The sequence below is a fragment of the Delphinus delphis genome, chromosome 5 (assembly GCF_949987515.2).
Source record: "Delphinus delphis chromosome 5, mDelDel1.2, whole genome shotgun sequence".
Classification (NCBI taxonomy): Eukaryota; Metazoa; Chordata; class Mammalia; order Artiodactyla; family Delphinidae; genus Delphinus; species Delphinus delphis.
Genome location: NC_082687.1, coordinates 96,099,058 through 96,124,681, shown reverse-complemented (window position 1 = coordinate 96,124,681; position 25,624 = coordinate 96,099,058).

Here is a 25,624-nt window from a genome sequence, read left to right as displayed (position 1 = left end):
TGTGGAACACACAGAGCACATTTAAATTCATTTCATTTTCCCCAGGTAATTCTCAGAGAAGAATATCAATTTTATTCAATTAACCAAACATTAATTGAGCACTTATTATATGCAAAGTCCTGGGGATACCAACCCTCCATTCAATATTTTTAAGAAGCTCATCATCTTTTTTTAAAAAAAATTATTTATTTAATTAATTTATTTTTGGCTGCATTGGGTCTATGTTGCTGCGTGCAGGCTTTCTCTAGTTGTGACGAGTGAGGGCTACTCTTCGTTGTGATTCTCAGGCTTCTCACTGTGGTGGCTCCTCTTGCTGTGGAGCGCAGGCTCTAGGTTGTGGGCTTCAGTAGTTGTGACTCACGGGCTCTAGAGCGCAGGCTCAGTAGTTGTGGTGCACGGGCTTAGTTTCTCCGCGGCATGTGGGATCTTCCCAGACCAGGGCTCGAACCCATGTCCCCTGCATTGGCAGGCGGATTCTTAACCACTGCACCACCAGGGAAGCTCCGCTCATCATCTTCTAAGGAGGACAGACCCCCTCTTATGTCCTAATTACACCAGATTGGGAAAACTGCTTTAACTGAAGTCGAAAGAACGTGCTCAGGGTTCCCAGGGAAAGGAATATTAGTTTTGACTGGTACAAAAAGGTTTTTATGAAAAGGTTTAAGAGCCTCAACCTAGCTCTCAAAGGATGAATAGTTCTGACCTGAAAGAGAAGAAAGATTTGGAAAGCAGAGAATGGAGAAAGAACACTGTAAGAGGCAAAAGCATAAAGGATGGCAAGACAGAGTAAATGTGTGTGGTGTGGTCAAGGAATGCTGCGGAGAACTGTGTCTCCTCAGGGGAGATGACCAAGTGCCAGAGAGAGAAAGATGGGAAACAGAGTCGCCAGAGGCCTAGGTAGAAGTACCTGTGGCTCGTCCACTTTGCCTCTGTCAGTGCCTGCCCCTTTAAGGCAGGCTGATCTCCAGAAAGGCAAGTCTTGGAACTCTAGTGGAAGGTCAGTAGACATCTATCACCTTTAATTATTTACTCAGCAAATACTCATCGAGTATCTACTATGTGCCAGGCCCTGTCTGAGACCCTTGGGAGGCAACAGTGAGCAAAACACGGTTCCTGCCTTCATGGGTTTCCATTCTACCGGGGCAAACAGATGATAATCAGATAAACAAATAAATGTCCTATAGAATAAAATTGTAGGGCATAATGCTGTGAAGTACAAGAAAGTGTAGGGGATAGACATGAGCTGTTTTCCACAGGGTCGTCAGAGATGTCTCTCGGAGGTGATACTTGAGCAGAGATCCAAGTTAAGTGGATAACTGTGGGAAGAGGGTTCCAGGGGGAAGCGCGGCAGGTGCAAAGGCCCTGATATGGATAGGGTCGCTTCATGTGCTCAGGGAAGAGCAAGAAGCCTAGGTGGCTCCAGTGCAGGGTTTGGAAATGAGGTCAGAGATTTGAAGAGGCAGATGAAGATTTCTAAACCCTAAACTCTGTAACGCACCCCCCAATCATGCTCTGACCTTCTGAGCTTGGTCCTCCTGGATTTTGAACTTGGCTTTTCCAGGGCAGATTCTCTTGACTCCCTATTGGCTCCCTCTGCCCTTACAGGAAGCCCTGGCTCCCATGCCACCCAGGGCACATAATTCTGGACACTAGTCTTTGGAAAGGAAACGCGTAGAAAAGGGAATTGGTCACTTGGGTGGCTGTGCCTCCCCCACCAGTGTTCTCATCAAATTCTCACCTTGACTCTCCAGGCTGGCGGCAGGGAGGGGGATTCTCCAGTGGGGAGGGCCATGGCAGGCTTGACTCTGGGACTCCCCTGGTGTCATCACACCCCTGCTGGCCCTTTACTCTCTCTGACCTAAACTTGAACACAGACCCTTCCATCGATTTGTTCCAGCCCAGCTGAGGCCAGGTTGGATAGTTTAGCAAGATTTTACAGGGGGCTTAGGGAACACCAAAGGGATGTAACTAGAATAACTGACAACTACCACCGCCACGGTTGCTCTCAGAACCCTCAAGGCCACGCACAGCTGTCCCCTGCCTGGCTCAGCCCCTTCCCAGGCAGCAGCCACTGCTCCCTAATCCTGGGGTCCTGGTCCCCACGGAGGGGCCCACAGAGAAGCAGGCGGCCAACTCCTCACCAGTTTAAGGTCAGCCTTCCACATTACTTCCCGTCCCAGAATCCTCCTCTTCCCACCTGATTGACAGCAGGGTCACTGTAGGAGACCCTGCCCAACACCCCAAGGGCTTGTAGCCCCAGCTTAATCCTATCAGAGTGAAACCAAGTCTCCCTAAAACCAAGTTCCCTTATTGAGTTTATTAACCTCTCTATTCAAAACTTCATTGCCTTTCTTGTCCTGCCGTAGTTCCCCTCAGGATTGAGGAGTGTCAAAGAAAAGTGGGGATTGAAACCAAGCAGGACCCTATGAGGCCCTCCTGGGTACGAAAGACCCTCCATGCTCCCATCTCTCTTTTGTTTTTTTTAAACGTCTTTATTGGAGTATAATTGCTTTACAATGGTGTGTTACTTTCTGCTTTATAACAAAGTGAATCAGTTATACATATACATATGTTCTCATATCTCTTCCCTCTTGAGTCTCCCTCCCTCCCACCCTCCCTATCCCACCCCTCTAGGTGGTCACAAAGCCCCGAGCTGATCTCCCCGTCTCTTCTCTGTAGAAAAAAGGCTTGAATCCCCTAGGTCTTCCCGAAGTTCCAGAGAGCAGACTCAAGCCGGTAACGATGAGAACAGTAGAGTTGATTTCAGACGCACGCAGCAGTGAGCGGCAGCTTGCATCAAGCAGCGGCAGCTTGCATCAAGCAGCGGCGGGCAGTAGCTGGAAGAAAGATCTTAGTTCCCAGAAGGGGAGTCCTAACTGCTAGACCACAGAGGCCAGCGGCTAGGGCCTAACCCCCCCCGCCCCCCCCCGCCGTTCTTGCCTGCCTTGTCAGGAAAGAATTCAGGCTAGGAGGCAGAAGGTGAAGAAAAAGTAAAAAATTTATTGGAAAAGCAGAGTACATGCGGAAAGATGGACGGGCGAACTCAGAGAGAGAGTCTCGCCTTTGGGAAGTTTAAATCCTTTATAAGGGGGCCGTTTTCCGGGTCTTTGTCTTCCTTCTGGCCAAACATCTTGCTTTGTGCTCCCTGGCTAATTTGTCTCAGGACCCTCCCCTTAGGTGCGTACGCATCTCTCAGCCAAGACGGATCTCTACGCAAAGGATTCTGGGGGGAGCAAGACTCATTATGGCCTGGAGTTGTCCCCTGATTTTGATCCCCAAGGAGCCTTTCTGCACTTGAGTAGTGTCTCCCTTGCCCCAAGGAGGGGGGAAGCAGAGATCCCTTGATCCTTTACTCAAACAAGGTTTTGCCCCTCTTTGTTCCTGCCATGACTGTTGTCTTAAGGCCTCCACGAGAGGCAAAGCTTGGCTAATTATCCAGTCCCCGTCATAGCTTCCATTTCAGAGAGTAAACAGGAGGTTGATTTTAAATGTCTAACCTGGAGCCCATCTAACTCTTGTCTCAGGAAATGGAAACAGGAGACTAGTTGTAAGCGTCAGGCCTGAAGCCCACTTTTTCCTGCCCTACGAAATGTAAACAGAAGGCCAGTTGTAAATGCCTAATCTGGAGCCCATCTATCTCCTGCCTCAGAGTCACCAGACTCCTAGCTCCTCCTGAAGATACAGAGAACAATCTGGTGCATATCTTTCAGTTGTTCTATGAAAACTAAGACCCCCACCCAGGTGGAGGATGGTGACTACATGCTGACCATAAGCACGTAGACCCCAGGCTGGTGGGAACCAGAGGGTTGACGATTGGGATTCCTGAAACGTCACCCCGTTACCTCACCACCAAGCAGTCAGAAGAAGGTCCACCAGCTGGTCAGGCACCCTAGGACATCCTATCCCCTAACACTGTCTTTAAAACCTTGCCTGGAAGCCATGAGGAAGTTGGGGTCTTTTGAGCACAAGTTGCCTGTCCTCCTTGCTTGGCGCCCTGCAAATAAACCCTGACGTTGCTGCAAACACCCGCTGGCAGAGTTTAGCTCTTGGCGCCTTGTGCACACGGGCCCTTGCTCGGTAACAAGAGCACTGTGCTCTCAGTGTCATTCAGAGGTCACAGATTCTCCTATGGGAGGATTCCTCACAGCTCGACCGGTGCCCCTGGACTCAGTTCGCGCCCGCCCTGAGCTGCTTGGGGCAGGAGTTCCCACCTGACCTGGCTTCTTGAAGCTCATGTCTGCTCAGCAGCCCCAGCATGGTGGGGAGGGAGCGGGGGGTAGCCTGGTGGGGGCTGGCCTCCTGTCCTGCACTCTGCCTGTGCTGCTGAGTCTCTGGCTCAAGGGGCCGGTGGGCTCACCGGGGGTGTCCTGAAGTCCGGCTAGTCTCAGGGTAAGGTACGTGGCTCCTTCTACCCATCATGCCTTGAGCTGAAGAACTGTCACCCTGTTTACAAGTTAGACACCGAAGCAAATGGAGCAGAGTAGTTCTCCAGGTTCAAATGGGACACAAAAGGAGCAGAGTCTGGATGAGTTTGGAGGACAGAGACCACGAGGGACATGCCATGTAACGTAGCGGTTTATACTGAGAGTGAATACATGTAAACTTGATAGATTTGACTCAGTATCATATTATACAGACACAATGCACGTGATCCATTTTCTTTTTTTTTTTTCAACATCTTTATTGGAGTATAATTTCTTTACAATGGTGTGTTAGTTTTTGCTTTATAACAAACTAAAGGGGCTTCCCTGGTGGTGCAGTGGTTAAGAATCCGCCTGCCAATGCAGGGGACACGGGTTCGAGCCCTGGTCCGGGAAGATCCTACATGCCGCGGAGCAACAAAGCCCGTGTGCCGCAACTGCTGAGCCCGTGCTCTACAGCCTGCGAGCCACAACTACTGAGCCCACGTGCCACAACTACTGAAGCCCATGCACCTAGAGCCCGTGCTCCGCAACAAGAGAAGCCACTGCAGTGAGAAGCCCGTGCACGGCAACGAAGAGTAGAGCCCCCGTCCGCCACAGCTAGAGAAAGCCCACGCACAGCAACGAAGACCCAACGCAGCCAAAAATAAATAAATAAAACAAATAAATTTATTTTAAAAAATAAAGTGAATCAGCTATACATATACGTATATCCCCATATCCCCTCCCTCTTGCGTCTCCTTCCCACCCTCCCTATCCCACCCATCTAGGTGTGATGCATTTTCTTAATTCCCAAGGTGGAGAGACTTGGCAAAGTTCCATTGCTGAGGAATGGAGGTGGGGGACTGCGTGCAGATTGGCCTGACTCCGGGCCTGGGACTTTAGCTACCACACCACACTGCTTCTTAAGCAAAGATGCCTGAAGTTTGGGGAGGAGAAAACGAAGTCGGGAAGAATTCACTGAAGCAGGTTTCTGGGCCATCAGGACATGTTGTGCTGAGCTCATGGCCCTTGTCCATCACAGAGTGTACAGTGGAATCATCTAGAACACAGTAGGGACCCACCCAGCTGCCAAGGCAAGAAGAGGACCATAGTGTCCCCAAGACGAAGGCTCCCAAGCCTCTAGGAGAGAAAATCGAACACATTTACGCATCACCCCTGATTGCCTGTCATCATGGCAGCCACCCTGTTACGGATTGAATGGCATCCCCCAAAGTCCTTACCCCTAGTACCTCACCATGTTACCTTCCTTGGAGACAGGGTCTCTACAGAGGTAATTAGTTAAGCTAAGGTCATTAGGGTGGGCCCTAATTCAAAACGGCTGGTGTCCTTATAAAAAGGGGACATTTGGACAAAGGCAGACATAGAGGGAAGATGCTGTGCAGAGAAACAGAGAGAAGACGGACGTCTACAAGCCAAGGAGGGAGTCCAGGGACACATCCTTCGCTCTCTGTGAGACAGTGCCTGTCTGTCGTCTAGGCCACCAGTTTGTGGAACTTGGTTACAGCAGCCCTAGCGAATGAATCGACACCCCATGTGGGAAGAGTTATTGTCTCTACTTTACAAACGAGGAAACAGAAGCTCAGACAGATTTCATGTGCCCCCTCAAGGGTCCTTGCATCCAGTAGGAGGCTGAGACTTGGGCTGTCAAGCCTTTTCCCACTGCCTGGAGCTGCTCCTGTGGGGGGCAGGGGGCAGGGGGTTGGGGAGCCCTGAGGTTTCCCACACATGGGCCAGGCTGCACCCTCGTGCTGCAGCAGAGGAGGCCCTGACTCTAATTATGATGACTTGTTCCCTTCTGTGGTTAGGTAGCAACCGTTCCAATGATCTCCCGGGTACTCACACGGGGCAGGGCACCTCCTTCCTGGAGGCAGGAGGGGATCCAATTCCTGGCAGCCAGGAGGAAGAAAGTTTCCTTATTTACACAGTAAAGCTAATGAAAACCTTGTTGGAAGTCCCAGCTCTTTACACCCCCCGGGGAGGGGGTGGGGGAACTGAACCCTGGGAAAGTAAGTAAGGTGTTTGCAGGAAATGTTTGAAAGTGAAAGTATGTGGCCCTCGGTGGCGGTCCCCTTTCCCATGCTGGTGTCATCCCATCACAGCTCAGGGTTTACTAACTCCCTCCCAGGCGTCTTCTGGCCTTCGCCCCTTCGCCCCTCCCAGCCTCTCCACACCTTGCGGGGCAGGGGCTGCTCTTATTTCTCCCTTGGACAGAGGAGGAAACCCAAGATCAAGGAAACAGGAAAACGAGCCCAAATCCACGTGGCCAGTGAGTGGCAGAGCTGGGAGTCATACACAGTGTTTTATTGTCTCACCATAGAACTCATCTGGAGACCGTTGCTGAGCACTTGCTGTCTGTCGGAGGGAAGGAGGGGAAGAATGAAAACAGGGGCCTGCCTCTCTAGACTGTCTGGAGGCCTCTGAGCTCCCTCCTGCTAAGAACTGCCTCACCCACTCGGTCTCCTAAAAGCACTGTTGAAACTGGCAACCAGGCTGGTCCTGCGACCGCGGCCACAAAGCAGGTGCAACTGCCACCTCACTTCCATCCTGTTCATCCTGTGACGCCGGCTTTCCAGTCTGGGGCTCGGGGAGAGCCAGGGCGTCAGGCTCGAAGGATGGAGGGGTCTTAAGGGGGAAGTGACTCACCTTGAACGAGCACATCAGAGGTAAAGAACAACGATTAAGTCCAGCAAAGGGCACAACGTCCACTGACCCTCCACACGACACTCCCCACCTCCTCGCCGGGCCCTGAGGGCTGCACTGGGCTGAGTCTGCACAGGAAATGGGGGGACAGGGGGTTGGGGAGCCCTTTCCTCATCCGGAAAAGGGCCTCAAGGCTCCAAGGGGCCTAAGTGGCCCCTCGCCCTCGGAGGGTGGTAGGGCGCACAGTGAGGCGCAGGGCGCCGTGTGAGAGGTGCTGGTCTCTCCTGAGCATCACGCAGAAGCTCCGGAGCGGGGAGGGTCAGTCCAGCAGATCCAGCCCCCGGACAGGCATCAGCTACAGGCACGGCCCTATTCTCCTTTTTAAAAAATTGAGGTAGATTCACGCAACATAAAATTCGCCATTTCAAAGTGTACAGTTCATTGGTATTTAGTACATTCGCAGGGCTGGACAAATGCTGTCTCTGTCTGGTACCAACACACCTTCATCACCCCCAAGAAAGCCCCGATCCCATTAAGCAGGTGCTGCCTTTCCTCGCCTCCCAGCCCCTGGCAAGGCCCCTCTGCAGCTGTCTTGGTGGAGTCTCCTCTTCTGGGTATTTCCCACAAATGGAACCGTACGACCCTGTCTCCCTATGAACAGCCTGCAGAGCATCAGGTCGAGAAGGGCTGAACCGTAGATTTCCTTCTGACATATTTTAACCTTTGTTGCGACTTTTTTTGTGTGTGATAAAGAAAGTCACACATTTCATGGTAGAAAAGCTAGAAACAGAGAGAATCCCAAAGAAGAAACTTAAAATTGCTCCTCGTCCCATCCCTCAGAATAACTATACTAATATTTCAGAGACAAATATTCCACTTTTTCCCCCCAAGCAAATATCAGTGAGCATCTAGGCTGCTCTACCCGGCTACGTGCCTTGGGTTGGTTTCTTAACCTCTCTGTATCTCCTTTCCTCACCTGTACAATGGAGATGATAATAGTACCTACTTCATGGGTCCATTGAGAGGATAAATAAGTGAATTATACATGTGAAGCGCTGAAAACAGGGAGAGCCACAGAATAAATGCTCAGCCAATGCATCCACGTCAGCTATTATCATATTCTTTCCCACAATTCAATGTCATGAGGATTCTTATATCTGCAGAAGAAGAAACCGAGGGTCAGAGTGGTCAAGTAATTTGCCAAAAGGCAAAAGGAAACAAAGATTCTTTTTTGAGTACCTCTATGTGCTAGGTCATTATCACTGCCTCATTTTACAGAGAAGGAAATTGAGGTGCTGAGAGGTTAGTGTGTCCAACGTCACACGGCAAGTTAGGTGCAGGGCTGGTTATTAGCAGTCCCGGTGTCTTCCTCCATCCTGCCCCACTGCCTCCTTCCGTGTGACGAAGGCCCCTAACCTGGGATTTACAATCACGTGGCCAGGGCGCCTCACCTCTGTGTGGTTCCAAGCACCCGGTTCTGCCTTCCTGGTTTCCCAGGGCTGCTATCGGCTCCCTCTGGCTGCTTGCTCTGGTCATCTCTGGGCTGTAACTGGAGACACTCCTGCAGTGTCTCCAGTGTCTCTCTGAGCGGAGTCAAACACCCTGTGGAAGCAGGCTTGTCAGTGCCCCGGTTTCTACTGCCGGAGGCCCTCGGGTACTGCTCAGAGACAGTCCAGGGCCTTTGAGCAAGGCGTCTCCAGGATACACTATCTGCTGTGAGCTCAGAGCCAGGCACCAGGCCTCCCTTCACGGATGCCATCCACTGAAGCCTCCCACCTCTGCCCTGGGGCAGGGTAAGCCCTGCGAAACACTGAGAAATGCCTCAAGCCCGGTGAAGCAAGGAAGACGTCTCAGGCTGGAGCCCATAGCTCTGCCAGCTCACCATGGCCAGCACCGGATGTTGTTACCGAAACAATTCATTGGGCCGTAGAGCTTTCCCTGAGATTCCACAGGAGGGCTTCGAGGCTGCAGCCCTTTCCCAGGATGCTAATTAGAAGCACAACCTGACCAATACAGCATCATAAATTATTCCACTTGGGGACCACAGGGACGCAGGGTTCAGGCTGCTGCCCGAATCCCTCCAGAGCACGCTTGTTCCTGCCGTCCTCTGTCTGTCTGGAGATCTCCTGAGATGGGAGTACTTCTCAGCAGGAGCTGCTCCCTAGTCACTGGGACTAGAGGCCTGCACAGCTGCCTTGGTCTTGGCAGCCCCACTGAACCCCATCTGGGCTGCTCCCTGGCTGGGCTGTAGATGAGGCTGCCTGGCTTGTCAAACGGGAGTTCAGTCTGGAAACTGGACACGCCTCCCTTCAGTGAAGTGCCCCAAAGTCCTCCAGCTTGGGGCTTGGTGGGAGCCGGGTAGACCTTCTGTTCCAGAGTTCCCAGAGCATCCACAGGTGAAGACTTATTTGTGAATTTAGAAATTGCCAATGCCTTGGACTCTGTCCCTTGAGGATGTCAGGCACCTGCTAGGTGATGAGATGCCCGAGCACGTGTAGCACCATTGTGCCGTGCTGCACGGATGGAGATGCTGTCAGTGTTTGGGTGTGGCTTTGACGCCGGGGAAGACTTAGAACGTCCACACGGAATAGACCCGTGGGACAGGTGATGCCTCCGGGGGCCTCTGCCTACCTAAGCTCTCTCCTTGGCCTTTCTGAACTAATGAAAACTCACTTAATACACCTGGAAAAATCCTATCGTCCATGACGCATGGAGAAGGCTCCCAATAAATAGAGAAGGTTCCCACACTTGGACTTCAGTGGAAGGATCAGAGGACAAAGCAACACAATCGCTCTAACCTGTAGACCACACTCCTGTTATACGTGTGGCAGACCCTCCGGGGGGCTTCCTCAGCTGGCTCGACTCTCTTCCCCTGCTGCCAAAGCCCGGAGCAGATCTGGGCACCCCCTACCCCACCTGCTCAAGGGGGCTAGTGTCTCTGTGGCCACAGGCGATGAATGTGGCTCAGTTTGAGCCATTTGTGGTCCCTCATTCCCCACAACCATGATTGCTTAGGTGTGGGCTTGGGATGTAACCCTAGCTCCTGACACAAAAGGAGAGGGTCCTTTGGGGATTTGGGGAAGGATTTCCTCCCTGATGGAAAGGATATGTGAGGAGAAATTGCCCCTCTTGTTCCTGGACATGATTCTGTGAAGACAGGCAATCAGAGGCTGAGGCCGCCATCTTGCAACCATGAGGCAAACCTGAGGACAAAAGCCGGTAAACCAGGAAGCAGTGTAGAAAGCACCCAGGCCCTTGATAAAATTCAACAACCTGCTCCCAGCTGCCTTTGTACTACTTGTAGATGAGATAATAGATCCTTAGGTGCCCAAGCCATTGATTTCCAACCTTTAGCGTGTGTATGAGGATCACTCAGGGAGCTTGTTAAAACAGGGATGCGCGTTGGGGCTGGAGTGAGGCTCCCTAATTTGCATTTTCAGCCAACTCCCGGGTGATGCTGATGCTGACCCAGGGACCGCACTTTGAGCAGCCATGGCTGAAAGCCATTTTAGTTGCCTGCTCTATTTCTCACAACCCAAAGCATCCTAGCTGAGAAGTGCTTTGGGCTGGTACATGACAACGAAGTTTACTTCCTATTCACAAAGCTCTGATGCAACGCTAGTTCGTTTGATCCTCACCACCGGCTTAGGAGGTGGCCTGCTTTGCGGAAGAGGAAACTGAGACTTAGAAAATTTCATTTGCCAGAAGCCTTTTGTTTGCAAGCGACAGAAACATGGCTCCAAAGGAGTTTAAGCACAAAGGGAAAGTTGTTGACTTAGGTGTCCAGAAAGAATAGGGGAAAATCCAGGCACAGGTGGATCCAGTGGTTCATAAGATGTTGCCAGGACTTCATTTTGTTTTATTCTTTCTGACCTTTGACCACCTTTCTTCCAGTAACAGAAAACCTGACCAGTAGCAACCCAAGGCTCCCATCCCGTCACACTGGGTTAAGACTCTAGAGTGGAGTGTTTGTCTTGTCCATTGTCCACATATGAAACCCCTGGACCAATCCCTGGGGGGAAAGAATGGAAACAGTGAGAATGGTTAGGAAGTGACCCAAATTGCCAGGCATGGGATGACGTGGCTCATATCAGCCTGGGGTCATGAAGGTTGTGAAAAGTAGTCGGTGTGCTTAAATTCAAATACCTTTGTAAGATTTTCATTTCAATATATTTAAAAATCAGACAAAAATACTTTACCTGAATTCCTGTTGCAGGGCTTGGTCCTGAAAATGTGACACTCCCTCTGTTTGTAGTTTTTATCTGACCCTCCAGCTTGGAGATGTTAATTATTACCTCCTCCATGAGTTATGGGGCGCTGAGAGCAGAAAACATGTCATTCATTCATTTCCTCAACAAATATTTGTGGGCCCTGCTGTGTGCCCAGCTCAAGGAATGGCGCTGATAACACTGTGTCCGTCCCAGTGAGGACGTGGCCTCTGGACAGCCGGGCTCCCTGTGGACCAGGCGTCCAGGAGGTGCATCTCTGTGCCCCTCCTGGAGCACAAAGACCCACTTCATCACACTCTCCTCAAATTTCATTCTATGATTGGAATATTCAGCTTTGTCTTGGCTTTGAATAAAGACTGATTTTACCACCTGTCAATTTAGAATTTGGTCATAAGCACATTTAGTGACCCCCAGAACGTGTGCACGCACGTACGTGCGCGTGCACACACACACACACGCCTCGTTATCCCAATGTCTCCAAGCCTCGCCAAGCTGGAGTTATGATCACGTCAGCCATAATCCCTATGGTTGGCAAGTAGTTCTTTTGTTTATATTCTCAGCCTTTTCCATCCCAAAGAGCATATTAGCTGGGTCAGAATGGATCTTAACTATCAACTTGCAGATGGTCTTCAGATCCCCCGTACTGCTCTCTGGACCTCAAGTCCTGAATCTGACTTGTTTTGCCAAAATTCCACTTCTCTCTTCAATTCCCTTGCAAAGATGCCCCAGTACTTTCGGTGGCTGTGTAATTTCATCCATCTCTGGTTCACAGGAAGACAAGGAAATCACAGTTGGGGTGGTTTGGGCTGATATTAGATGTGGGCTTCCACAGGGTGATGCCCGTCCACAGGGTGATGCCCTTCCACATGGTGATGCCCATTCATGCAGTGATCCATCTACATGGTGATGCCCATCTATGCGGTGTTGCCCATCAGCCGGGCAGAGCAGCCATCTTGGAAGCCTCTGCGGAGAAGTTCTGCTTGAAGACTTGGGATAAAACTGGGGCATCTAGAGAGGAGAACAGACACAAAAGGGAACTCACCCTGGGTTACAACCGGGGTTGAAGGGCAGGGAGAAAGCAGAGCAAATGCAAATGGAAGAGACAAAGAAGCAGTATCCGGAGAAAGGGCAGCACAAGATGGCTGAGTCCAGGTGGGAGCATTTCTGGAGGGAAGGAGAAATGCAGTGAAAGTACCAAGACGGCAAAGTCAGGTGGGACTGACAACAGCAGAGCAGGCGAGTGGCATAGGCGAGTGCCTGCCTGCCTGGACCTTCTCCCTGCCTCTGGAGGTGGGCACAGCAGACACTGTGATCCTGTGATCTCTAGTTCCCAAACGAGTCTGCTGAGGACCAGAGAACTGTAGGAACGTCTTCGAAGTCACACAGGTTATTCTAATGCTCATGTGTCCTGGGACCTTGGCCAGTGTCCTCTGGGCTCCATCCGGCTGCCAAGGGCAGTGACCACTGCAATGGGCAGCAGCTGCGCAGGAAGAATCGGTCATTGGAAAGGTCAGCTGAATTACAGTTCAAACACGTTGAGATATGAATTTTTTAAAAAACCCATACAAGCCTGCTGAAATTAACCCTCCAACTTCGCCATCCAACCGTCCTCTCAGGAGACAGAGTTTGTGGATAAATTTCTGTATATCATTACAAGTTTCCAAAATAGTCTTCCTTCTCTGTGTTGGGGAAACCGGCCAGACTTCCCAGGAGACATGACGATACCAGAGGCTTCCCTGACTCCACTAAATGGAAAACAAGCCTTTAGCACTGGTGTGAATTCCCTAAACCACTGGTTCTCCACCCTGACCGAGAGGTTAAGTCCTTTGTGATGTCGTCTGCCAGCCAGGGGACGGTCCGCCCCCAGCCCTACCGCCAGCTGGTCCCATCTACTGCGGGGAGCCTGGGAGAGAGATGATCACTAAGGTAACCCAAGGCCCCGGGGGTGGGCAGACACAGACACACAGCAGCTCCCACTGCTGGGCACGCAGCCTATGTCCTGCTCTGGGGGGACTCCCGGGGGCCTTCGGCCAGCTGAGGCCTCAGACCCAACGCCTGCGGGCCTGCCTGGAGAGAGCTGCCTGGAGAGAGTCTTCTTGGTCTCTGCACACTCCTGTTGGATCACGGAGACCCCAGGGACCATCTCCAACTGGGGAGACTGAGGCCAGGAGTGGAACTGACACTTAGCAGCAGAGCTGGGACTTACCCTCAGTGGTCCTGATACCTGCTCCTTCTTTGGGGCGATGTCTTGATACAGTGGGCTCCCCAGGATCCCATAGAGAGGGGCTGCACAGTGCTGCCATGGATGGCATTCATTCATTCACTCAGTAGCCATACCAGATGTCTACTATGTTGGTTTCCCAAGGCTACCATAACAAATGACCACACATTTGGTGACCTGAAATAACAGGAAGTTATTCTTGTACAGTTCTAGAAGCAAGAAGTCCAAAGCCAAGGCGTTGGCAGGGCAGTGTTCCCCCGAAGGATCTAGGGGTGAATCCTTCCTTACCTCTTCCAGCTTCTGGTGGCTCCGGGCATCCCTTGGCTGGTGGCTGCATCCGTCCAAACTCTGCCTCCTGAATGTGTCCTGAGCTGCTGAAGCGCAGGCCCGGGCACCTTGAGACCAGAGCAGAGTGTGGTGACACCATGGCATGAAGCCTTGGCTTTTGAATTTCAGGGGCCACAGGCAAGTGGCACGCCTTTCCTGGAGCTGGCCTGGAGGCACAGCGAGGCGTAACGGCAAGGGGAGCAATCTGCGTCCCCAGGGGCCGGACAGGCCAGGGGAAGCCAAGGAAGGAACCAGACTAGAGACTTCCTGGAAAAAATTCTGCCCAAGAGGCTGCTTGCTGGGCAAGGGGGCCTCCAGCGTGAACTCTAGGGCCGGAGATATGATGGGCAGAAGCTGTGAGAGGTCAGACAGAGAGTGCACCTCCCAAGCCAAGAGCCCCAGGTGGCGACAAGGGTGGGTATCAGGGGAAGGGGATATCCCCGAAGAGCCCACAAAACACCCCATGAAAGAGAGAGGAGAAAGAGTGCCATTATGGGTGAGTTGTTCACCCCCACCCACCAAATATGTTGAAGTCCTAACGCCCAATACCTGTGAACGTGACCTTATTTGCGAATGGGGCTGTGACTAATGTCATTGGTGAAGATGAGGTCACACCGCCGTAGGAGGGGCTCTTAATCCACTGTGACTGGAGTCCTTACAAGAAGAGGGAAAACCGGGCACAGGCACAGAGAGGAGAAGGCCGTGTGAAGAGGCAGAGACTGGAGTGATGCTGTCACAGCCAAGGAACCCTTAGTGCCAATAGAAGCTGGAGGACGCAAGCGAGGCTCCTCCCCTGGAGACTTCAGAGGGAGCGCGGCTCTGCCAAAACCATGCTTTTGGACTTCTGGCCTCCAGATTGTGAGAGAACAGATCTCTGTGGATTGAAGTGCCCCATATCGTGGTCCTTTGTTATGGCAGCCCTAGGAAATTAACAAGGGGACCAACCTTTGAGCATCCACCACATAGCAGGTACCGGGAGCCAGACACTCCAACAGGAGTTCAACAGAACTGCCTTGCCTTCACATCTCCTCTCCCTTTGCTCACCCTTCTCCTCCAGCTCTGGAGGAGCCAGACACGGCAAAGCCTATGGGGGAGAGGGGAGGAGAAATTCGAGGCGAAGGACACACAATGCCCTCATTCCTGCTGTTGCTCTGCCTGAAGTGGGGGAAGGGTGCTGCTTCAAATGGGATGTGAGACAAAAAAAAGAAAAAGGAAGAAAAGGTCTGCCTTACATTAGACTGGAATCTTTTTTTTTAAATCAATTTATTTATTTTGGGCTGCATTGGGTCTTCACTGCCGTGCCCAGGCTTTCTCTAGCTGTGGTGAGCGGGGGCTACTCTTCGTTGTGGTGCACAGGCTTCTCATTGCGGTGGCTTCTCTTGTTGCAGAGCACGGCCTCTAGGTGCGCGGGCTCAGTAGTTGTGGTTCGTGGGCTCTAGAGCACCGACTCGGTAGTTGTGGTGCACGGGCTTAGTTGCTCCGTGGCATGTGGGATCTTCCCGGACCAGGGATCAAACCCATGTCCCCCGCATCGGCAGGTGGATTCTTAACCACTGCACCACCAGGGAAGCCCTAGACTGGAATCTTTATACTATCTGAAAATGACCAGAATGGGGTACGGGATCCACCTATATAATGTGGGAAATTGCCTCCAAGAGGTAAGGCTGGGAAAGAATTCAAAGGAAACATGCAGGTAGAAATATCTGATGGGCTCTGATACGAAACTTCCCCCTAAGCCGCAGCAGGAGCCAGAGTGCCTCTCTAAAGACGAGCGTGGCGGCAGGAGGTTATCTCAGAATCCTTGCCTTCCTTTGTGCTTTTCCAAAATGGAAAGAACCCTCAATTCAGCTTCACAGAAGTCTTCTCCAGGGACTGAAACCTAACCTGGAGCCCAGGTCACTGCAGGGAAATGATCCAGACTTCAAGGAATTGTAAAACATGTACTCAGGCAACAGCTTCACCTGGAGGCTGGCCAACGAAAGTCACCTAGTGGCCACCTTTGAGACTGGAGATGGTGATAGGAATGCCAGCGTAAATAGAGCAGGGTTTCCTGGTTGAGGGCATGGGTGCTCGAGGCAGGCAGCGTGGGTCTTTGTTCTGGCCATCTGTGCAGCTGGCTAAGTGGCTTTATCATCAGGGGCAACTGCAGGAAGCAAAAGCCTCTAGTAGTTTCTAGGCAAAAAAGAGAATTAGTACAGGGAATTAGGTGCTTACAAAGTCATCTGAAGGCTAAAGGGAGTAGGGGGTTCTAGACTCGGTCTCCAGGAGTATTTAAAGGGTAGATAGGATTTGTTTTCATCGGTATGATAAGATACCGACGTGTCAGTGACTGTTGTCAAGGAAGAAGTGTGTTATCCTCGCAGATCCCTAGAAACAGGAGGCATAGCGTGCTATGTAGGGCCACATGGGGAAGCACCATGGTCTGCTGGGGGCAGTGGGAGCAAGGGGCAAACATGAACAAGAGAGAGCCTTTATCACGGTTTCCAGGGGAAGGAACTTGCTGCAGGGTAGGCAGGCTTGGGATTGGCTGGTGTGAATAACTTCGGCAGACTGTGGGGCATAGGTGCTGTCCTTAGTTGTCTGGTACCTGGCCTTGGGGAGATTAGGGCAGGTGAATAGCGGCTCAGATGGTGAGAGCCTTAGAGGAGGTTGCTGGGGGTATGGGGCTCTGGGTTATTGGCCGGTTTGCTTAGGAAACACATGTGTACAGACCAGCCATTGGCTGTCTCTAGGAATTAGCTGCTCTGGAAGGGACAGTCCCTCCAGGGTCGGCAAAGCCCCAAGATGTCAAAGCATCAAAAATACAGAATAAAAAGACTCGATAAATACAAGAATGATTTCTTTACTACTGTAGAATTGACCAATAGGATGCAGAATGGTTTCTGCCACCTTCTGGAAGGTGAGGAAACAGGCCACAGGGAAGCTACTGAGTGTGAGAGGATAAAGACATGTATATAAACTGCTAGCAGAGCTAAAGGCATCAAGTCTTCATAGTGACTGCTGTCATTCTGATTATTGTTTTGAATTCTGTAACTTGGGCAGCACAATGATCATTAGACTTGAAGTTAAAAAGGGAAAATGTCCCTGTCATTTGATTATCCATTAATACAGTACTCCCAGGGACACAGGTCTGATCGCATGTGTGTACTTGTCAGCCCTTAGATGCACGAAGTTAAATTGGACCGCGGTATATTGGGGATAAGGGAGTAGTTCTGAACCTCATCTTTCCAGGAGGGCTTGAGCATTGTTGGGGGTAAAGTTGCCTATGAGAGGACCTAGCAAAAATTGTTTCCAGCACCTTCCTGAAATATCCCAAGAGCTTTTCCATACATGTAATGTTTTCTGCTGCCCACCAGGTAAGCAGCAGAGTGAGGCGAGACCCAAAGCAGGGTGATGAAGAGGCAAAGCCTAGGGCTTCCCTGGTGGCGCAGTGGTTGAGAGTCTGCCTGCCGATGCAGGGGACATGGGTTCGTGCCCCGGTCCGGGAAGATCCCACATGCCGCGGAGCAGCTGGGCCCGTGAGCCATGGCCGTTGAGCCTGTGTGTTCGGAGCCTGTGCTCCGCAACTGGAGAGGCCACAACAGTGAGAGGCCCGCGTACCGCCAAAAAAAAAAAAAAAAAGAGGCAAACCCTAAATCCAGCCAAGGAGGGCCAACCTCTGAATCCATTTCCTGGAGTTGGGGAACCGTTCAGTGGGTGGGGCCTCAGGGACAGCAGGGGGGGCAGACCTCAAAGCTCCCCCAAGTCAACACAGGCCAATGTTGGCTCCTTCAACCTGGCTTGTCCTGCCCAGTTTCCCTGACTGAAATTGCATTTTCTCTGCACTTTCACTCACAACTTTTATGGGTTGCATTTTTTTTTTAATGAAATAGGTCTTTTTAATTTATTTTTAAATTTATTTTGGCTGCATTGGTCTTCCTTGCTGCACCTGGGCTTTCTCTAGTTGCGGTGAGCGGGGGCTACTCTACGTTGCAGTGCGCCGGCTTCTCATTGTGGAGCCGTTCTCATTGCGGAGCCATTCTCTTGTGGAGCACGGGCTCTAGGCGCGTGGGCTTCAGTAGTTGCGGCACGCAGGGTTAGTTGCTCCATGGCATGTGGGATCTTCCTGGACCAGGGATCGAACCCGTGTCCCCTGCATTGGCAGGTGGATTCTTAACCACTGCACCCCCAGGGAAGTCCCTTATGGGTTGTATTAATAACACGTCCTTCACAATTACAAAAGTAATAGACACTCACTGTAAGTCAGAGACATGCACACTGTATAAAGATAGATCACCACACTGACAAGGATGGCTATACTGCAAAGGATAACAGCAGGTGTTGTAAGGATGTGCAGCGATTCGAGCCCTCAGACACAACTGGCATTTAGCACAGCTGCTCTGCAGAACAGCCTGGCAGTTCCTCAAAATGTTAAACAGAGTTATCCCATGACCCAGCAATTCCACTCGTAGGGATATACACAAGAGACATGAGGACATATGTCCACATAAGAGCTTGCCCATGAATGTTCATGGCAGAATTATTCATAATAGCCAAAAAGTGGAATCAGCCCAAATGTCCATCAACTGATGAAGAGATAAAGAAAATGTGGTCTATCCATACAATGAATATAATTCAGCAATAAAAAGGGAACAAAGTCGGGGAGGGAGAAGGGTAAGCTGGGACGAAGTGAGAGAGTGGCACGGACTTATATACACTACCAAATGTAAAATAGATAGCTAGTGGGAAGCAGCCGCATAGCACAGGGAGATCAGCTCAGTGCTTTGTGACCACCTAGAGGGGTGGGATAGGGAGGGTGGGAGGGAGGCTCAAGAGGGAGGGGATGTGGTGATATATGTATACATATAGCTGATTCACTTTGTTATAAAGCAGAAACTAACACACCATTATAAAGCAATTATACTCCAATAAAGATGTTTTTTAAAAAATGGAATGAAGTACTGATGCAGGCTACAACATGGATGAACCTTGAAAATATTAAGCTAAGTGAAATAACTCACAAAAGAACACATGTTGTAAATAATGTCCAGAAAAGGCAAATTATAGACAGAAAGTATATTAGTGGTTGCTTAAGCCTGGGGTGGATGAGATGGGGAGTGACTACTAATGAATATGGGGTTTCTTTTGTGATTACAAAAATGTTCTAAAATTGATGGTGGTAATGGTTGCACAACTCTATGAATATACTAGAAATCACTGAATTATACTCCTTAAATGGGTGGATTTTATGGTATATGAATTGAAGCTGTTATAAAAATTAGTTATGATAACTTATGTCCACACAAAGACCTGCATACGGATGTTTATAGCAGCTTTATTCATAATTGCCAAAACATGGAAGCAACCAAGATGCCCTTTAGTAAGTGAATGGATACTGCAGTCCATCCAGACAATGGAATATTATTCAGCGCTAAAAAGTGAGCCATCAAGCCGTGGAAAGACATGAAGGAAACTTAAATGTGTACTACTAAGTGGAAGAAGCCAGTCTGAGAAGGCTACATGCTGTATGAGTCCAGCGATCTGATTTTCTGGAAAAGGCTAAATTATGCAGACAGTAAAAAGAGCAGTGGTTGCCAGGGGTTGGGGGAATGGAGGGAGGGATGAATAAGTAGAGCGTAGAGGATTTTTAGGGCAGTGAAACTACTCTGTATGATACCATAACAGTAGATACGTATCATTACATATTTGTCAAAACCCATAGAAGGTACAACACCAAGAGTCAACCCTCCTGTAAACTATGGACTTTGGGTGATCATGATGTTTCCACGTGGGATTATCCATTGTAACAAGTGTACCACTCCCTGGGGGATGTTGATGGTGGGAGTGGAGGTGGTGAATGTCAGAAACCAGGGTGCATATGGGAACACTCTGTACTTTTCTAGTCACTTTTGATATGAACCTAAAATTGGTCTTAAAAAATAAGGCCTATTTTTTTTTAAAATCACTTAAAATTAAAAAAAATCACTTAAGAGTCTGATCACATACACACATGATAACGCAAACATTTTAATCGTGTGCTTGGAGTCTTTGTAAAGACTTTTTTATATAGTTTCACGTTATAGTATTTTAGCCTGTTTTTCTTCACTTAGCAATATAATGTAAACATTTTTCTATGTCAATAAAGGTTTTATTACACTTTAAAATATCTGCATGGAAATCCATTATGTAGATGAGCTATAATTTATTTAAACATTCCACATTTTTAGACATCCTTTTAATTTGTGTTAGCATAAAGAACACAATGGTAAACATCACATGCTCTTGGAATAAATTCTTAATGATAATAAATAGTGAATATTTGTTGAGTGCTTATAGGGGCCAGTTAATGATCAAATGCTGTACAATTTGTCTCGATTAACAAATGATCAGAGAAACTTAGGAAGCAGGTACTATAACTGACCCCATTTTACAGATGAAGTGACTGAGGTTCGGAAATATTAAATGACTTGCCCAAGGTTAAACAGCTAGTAAACGACGAAGGCTGCAATCACACTTATGTTCACCTGATTCTAGAACTTAGAGCTATTAATTGTTTCTGACTCCTAAACACATGGAATTAGTTTCTGTAACTTTTCATTCTTTTGATACCTTTTGTCAAATAGCCCTCCAGAAAATTCACAGTAATTTATAGTCCCCACCAAAAATGCAGAAAAGTACTAATAACTCTCACCAACACTGGTTTTATAGTTCTATGTAATCTTTGTGCTAATTTGATAGTCAAAAAATGATTTCCTGTTACTGTTTCAATTTGTAATTTTTTTTTAAGGGGCAGAGTTGTCATCTCTGAGGATGTAGACATGTTTTCTTTTTTGTTCTTTTTCTTTTTTAATTGAAGTATAGTTGATTTACAATGTGTTAGTTTAAGGTGTACAGTAAAGTGATTCAGATATATATATATATATATATATATATATATATATATATATATATATATATATATATATATTTCAGATTATTTTCCCTTACAGGTTATTACAAAATATTGAGTGTAAGTTCCCTGTGCTATACAGTAGGTCCTTGCTGGTTATCTATTTTATATATAGTAGTGTGTATATGTCAATCCCAAACTCCTAGTTTATCCCTCCCCCACTCTTTCCCCCTGGGTAACCATAAGTTTGTTTTCTATGTCTGTGGGTCTATTCCTGTTTTGTAAATAAGTTCATTTGTATCTCTCTTTTTTTTTAAAGATTCCACATATAAGAGATATCATATGATATTTGTCTTTGTCTGGCTTACTTCACTCAGTATGATAATCTCTAGGTTCATCCATGTTGTTGCAAATGGTATTATTTCATTCGTTTTTATGGCTGAGTAATATTCCATTGTATAAATATACCACATCTTCTTTATCCACTCATCTGTTGATGGACATTTAGGTTGCTTCTATGTCTTGGCTATTGTACATAGTGCTGCAATGAACACAAGGGTGCGTGTATCTTTTCAAATTATAGTTTTCTCCAGGTATATGCCCAGGAGTGGGAATGCTGGATCATATGGTAACTCTATTTTTAGTTTTTTAACGAACTTCCGTACTGTTCTCCATAGTGGCTGTACCAGTTTACTTACCAACCAAGATATAGAAGGGCTCCCTTTTCCCCACACCCTCTCCATCATTTATCGTTTGTAGGCTTTTTGATGATGGTCATTCTGACCTGTGTGAGGTGATACCTCATTGTAGTTTTGATTTGCATTTCTCTAAAAATTAGTGATGTTGAGTATTCTTTTCACATTCCTGTTGGCCATCTGTATGTCTTCTTTGGAGAAATGTCTATTTAGATCTTCTGCTCATTTTCAATTTGTAACTTTTAAGTTACTTGCGAGATTGTATACTTTTATGTTTATTCACTGTATTCATTTATTTTCTCAAGAATCAATTTTGTACCTGCTTTTTTCTCCTCCACTGCGCTTCTTTCTTATTATTTGTTTAGCAATAGCCTTGTTGTTATATAATTTTCAAATATCTTCACACTTCATGCTTTTGCATTGTAACTTGACAATTTCCATTATTTTTCTTACTGACTTTTATTTTTAGACTTTAAAAGTGTTCCCTTACCAACTCCTCTAGACACGAGTACAGAAGCAATGAAGTTCCACAGTGAGCAAGCTGACAACGGCTAGTCAGGGAGCCAGCTCCTGAAATGGTTTAAAACCAGTCTCTGCTCTTATTTTCTCTCCAATCAAATCCAGAATAAATATCCATATTCTTTGCTTTCTGCCTGGAGAAGTCAGAATACACATCAGATGTAGAAGGCCGGTATCAAAAGTACAATTTGGAGCTGACATTTGGTCCATAAGACAGCAAAAATTACAACAAATTCCTCCATACTTTTGCTAATTGATGAAAAATGTTAAGATATAATTCTATACCATGAAATTCATCACTTAAAAGTATAAAATTTAACGGCTTCTATTATATTCACAAGGTTGTACAACAATCACTACTACTTAATTTCAGAATGTTTTCATCACTCCGCAAAATGACACTCCATACCCATTAAGCAGTCAAACCCCATTTCCCCTCCCGCCAGCCCTGGGATCCAATAATACACTTTTTGTCTCTATGCATTTGCCCATTTCCTATAAATGGAATCCTACAACATGTAGTCTGTCTAGTTTCTTTCACTTTGCATTTTTTTTTTTTTTTTTTTTTTTTTTTTTTTTTGCGGTACGCGGGCCTCTCACTGTTGTGGCCTCTCCCGTTGCAGAGCACAGGCTCCGGACGCGCAGGCTCAGCGGCCATGGCTCACGGGCCCAGCCGCTCCGCGGCATGTGGGATCTTCCCGGACCGGGGCACGAACCCGTGTCCCCTGCATTGGCAGGCGGACTCTCAACCACTGCGCCACCAGGGAAGCCCCTCACTTTGCTTTTTTTTTTAATGATTTTTTTTTCTTTTGTCTGCGTTGGGTCTTCATTGCCGTGTGCGGGCTTTCTCTAGTTGTGAGCGGGGGCTACTCTTTGCTGTGGTGCGCGGGCTTCTCATTGTGGTGGCTTCTCTCGTTGTTGAGCACGGACTCTAGGGGCGTGGGCTTCAGTAGTAGTGGCACACGGGCTCAGTAGTTGTGGCTCGCGGGCTCTAGAGCACAGGCTCAGTAGTTGTGGCTCACGGGCTTAGTTGGTCCACAGCATGTGGGATCTTCCCAGACCAGGGCTTGAACCCGTGTCCCCTGCATTGGCAGGCAGATTCTTAACCACTGCTCCACCAGGGAAGCCCTAGCATGTTTTTAAGTTTCATCCATGCTGTAGTTTGAGTCAGTGCTTTTCTTTTTGTGGCCAAATAATATTCCATTGTATGGAATTTTGTTCCTCTGTTTGATGTCGATGGACATTTGGTTGTTTCCACTTTTTGGCTATTATGAATAATGCTGCTATAAAAATTCATTGCTACACATTTTCATGTGGAGGTAAGTTTTCATTTCCCTTGGGTATATATCCAGGAGAATGGCTGTATCATATGGTAACGATGTTTAACATTTTGGAAAACTGCTAAACTTTTCCGTAGAGTCTACACTATTTTTCATTCCCATCAGCAATGTGTGAAGGTTCCAGTTTCTCCGCATCCCTGCCAACCCCTGTTATTTTAAAATGTATTTATTTTTATTACGGCCATCCTAGTGGGAGAGACTTTTACACTGGGTGAACTTTGAGTCTGTTAAAATAAAGACAAGCTTTCTGAGTGTGGGTCTTCCAGGGAGCTACCAGACAGGTCAAATGATGATTGTTCTTTGTGAATGATGTTTTGAAAGAACTCCAGCTTTGTTCTGTTCCATCCAGTATGGGGAATGCAGACTGTTATTTTTCAAGGCTACTGCTGAGCTGGAAAATGAGGGATGGGACTAGAGCAAGTTAAAAAACAGAAATTATATTTTTAAGCAAAATTACCTGATTTTTAAAACACCTTTTGATGGTCCCAATTGAAAACACTTGTGGGTCAAAATCAACTGCGGGCCCCAGTGAGGAACCTTGGACACAGAGAGAGGTGGCTTGGCGGAATGGAATGGTTTTCAATTGTTTTAAAGTAGTAGAAAATTTTTGTCAGATAGCATCTTATTCAGAAGCAAGGGTGATATGGAAAATATTTCACAACCCAAAGGCCTAGCACCGGCCCATCAGAACAGACACAACTTCAGCTGTGCCAAGTGTTGCCCTTTGAACGGCCGGATTGTGGGGTGACGGAAGGGTGTCCAGGAGAGGGGCCCTCCCGGAGCAGCCCTCAGAGAAGAAAGGATGAAAGCGGAGCTTCCTTTCAAGTGGGGGTGGGAAAGGAGAACGTGTGCGCTGACCCCCGCGGTGCCCCAGACCCTCTGCAATCCAGACTCCCTCTGATCCCACACCCTGAGCCCACACTCCTGTGCTGCGGACCCCACTGCCCCTCCCCTGCTCCCCGTCATCCCTTGCTTCTCCCCTCCCCCTTTCGGTGCCCTCCCCACTCCGTGCTCCGGACCGCCCCCCAGCCCCTGTGCGCCCCCCGGGTCCTGGTACCTGGACTCCGCTGTTCCTGGGCCCCCTGCACCCCTGCCCCTTCCGGCCCTCCCACAGAAGCCCTTAAAGTACCTCGGGGAGCCCTGAGCTCGGCAGAGGAGTTTAAAACTTCCTGCTACAGTGTTCCCTTTTCTCCACACCCTCTCCAGCATTTATTGTTTCTAGATTTTTTGATGATCTTGCACTGTTGGTGAGAATGTAAATTGATACAGACACTATGGAGAACAGTATGGAGGTTCCTTAAAAATTAAAAATAGAATTACCATACGACCCAGCAATCCCACTACTGGGCATATACCCTGAGAAAACCATAATTCAAAAAGAGTCATGCACCACAATGTTCATTGCAGCACTATTTACAATAGTCAGGACATGGAAGCAACCTAAGTGTCCATCAGCAGATGAATGGATACAGAAGATGTGGCACATATATACAATGGAATATTACTCAGCCATAAAAAGAAATGAAATTGAGATATTTGTAGTGAGGTGGATGAACCTAGAGTCTGTCATACAGAGTGAAGTAAGTCAGAAAGAGAAAAACAAATACCATATGCTAACACATATATATGGAATTTAAGAAAAAAAAAAGAAAGGTCATGAAGAACCTAGGGGTAAGACGGGAATAAAGACACAGACCTACTAGAGAATGGACTTGAGGATATGGGGAGGAGGAAGGGTAAGCTGGGACAAAGTGAGAGAGTGGCATGGACATATATACACTACCAAACATAAAATAGATAGCTAGTGGGAAGCAGCCGCATAGCACAGGGAGATCAGCTCGGGGCTTTGTGACCACCTAGAGGGGTGGGATAGGGAGGGTGGGAGGGAGGGAGACGCAAGAGGGAAGAGATATGGGAACATATGTATATGTATAACTGATTCACTTTGTTATAAAACAGAAACTAACCACCATTGTAAAGAAATTATACTCCAATAAAGATGTTTAAATAAATAAATTAATTAAATAATTAAAAAAAATAAAAACAAAAAAACTTCCTGCTACAGGATGAAGAGTGTAGCCCACTCCAGGGCTTCCCAGACTTGATCCTTGGGGGTCCATTCTCTGAGTCCGCGGAACCCTGCCCTCCCCACCCCATCCCCGGCGCCCCGGGGGGCTCGGTTCTCTGCTGGGGTTGGCGGGGCTCCCGGGGTCTGTCCTCCACCCATCCCCGCAGGCACTGGGGGCGGCGGCGGCCACCCCTTCCCGAGGACCAGCCTCACAGGGGGTTCCTCCTCTGAACGCAGACGGTTCGCGGGTCCAGGGCGGGACTGAGGGCGGCGGTGGGGCTCCAATCTGCCGC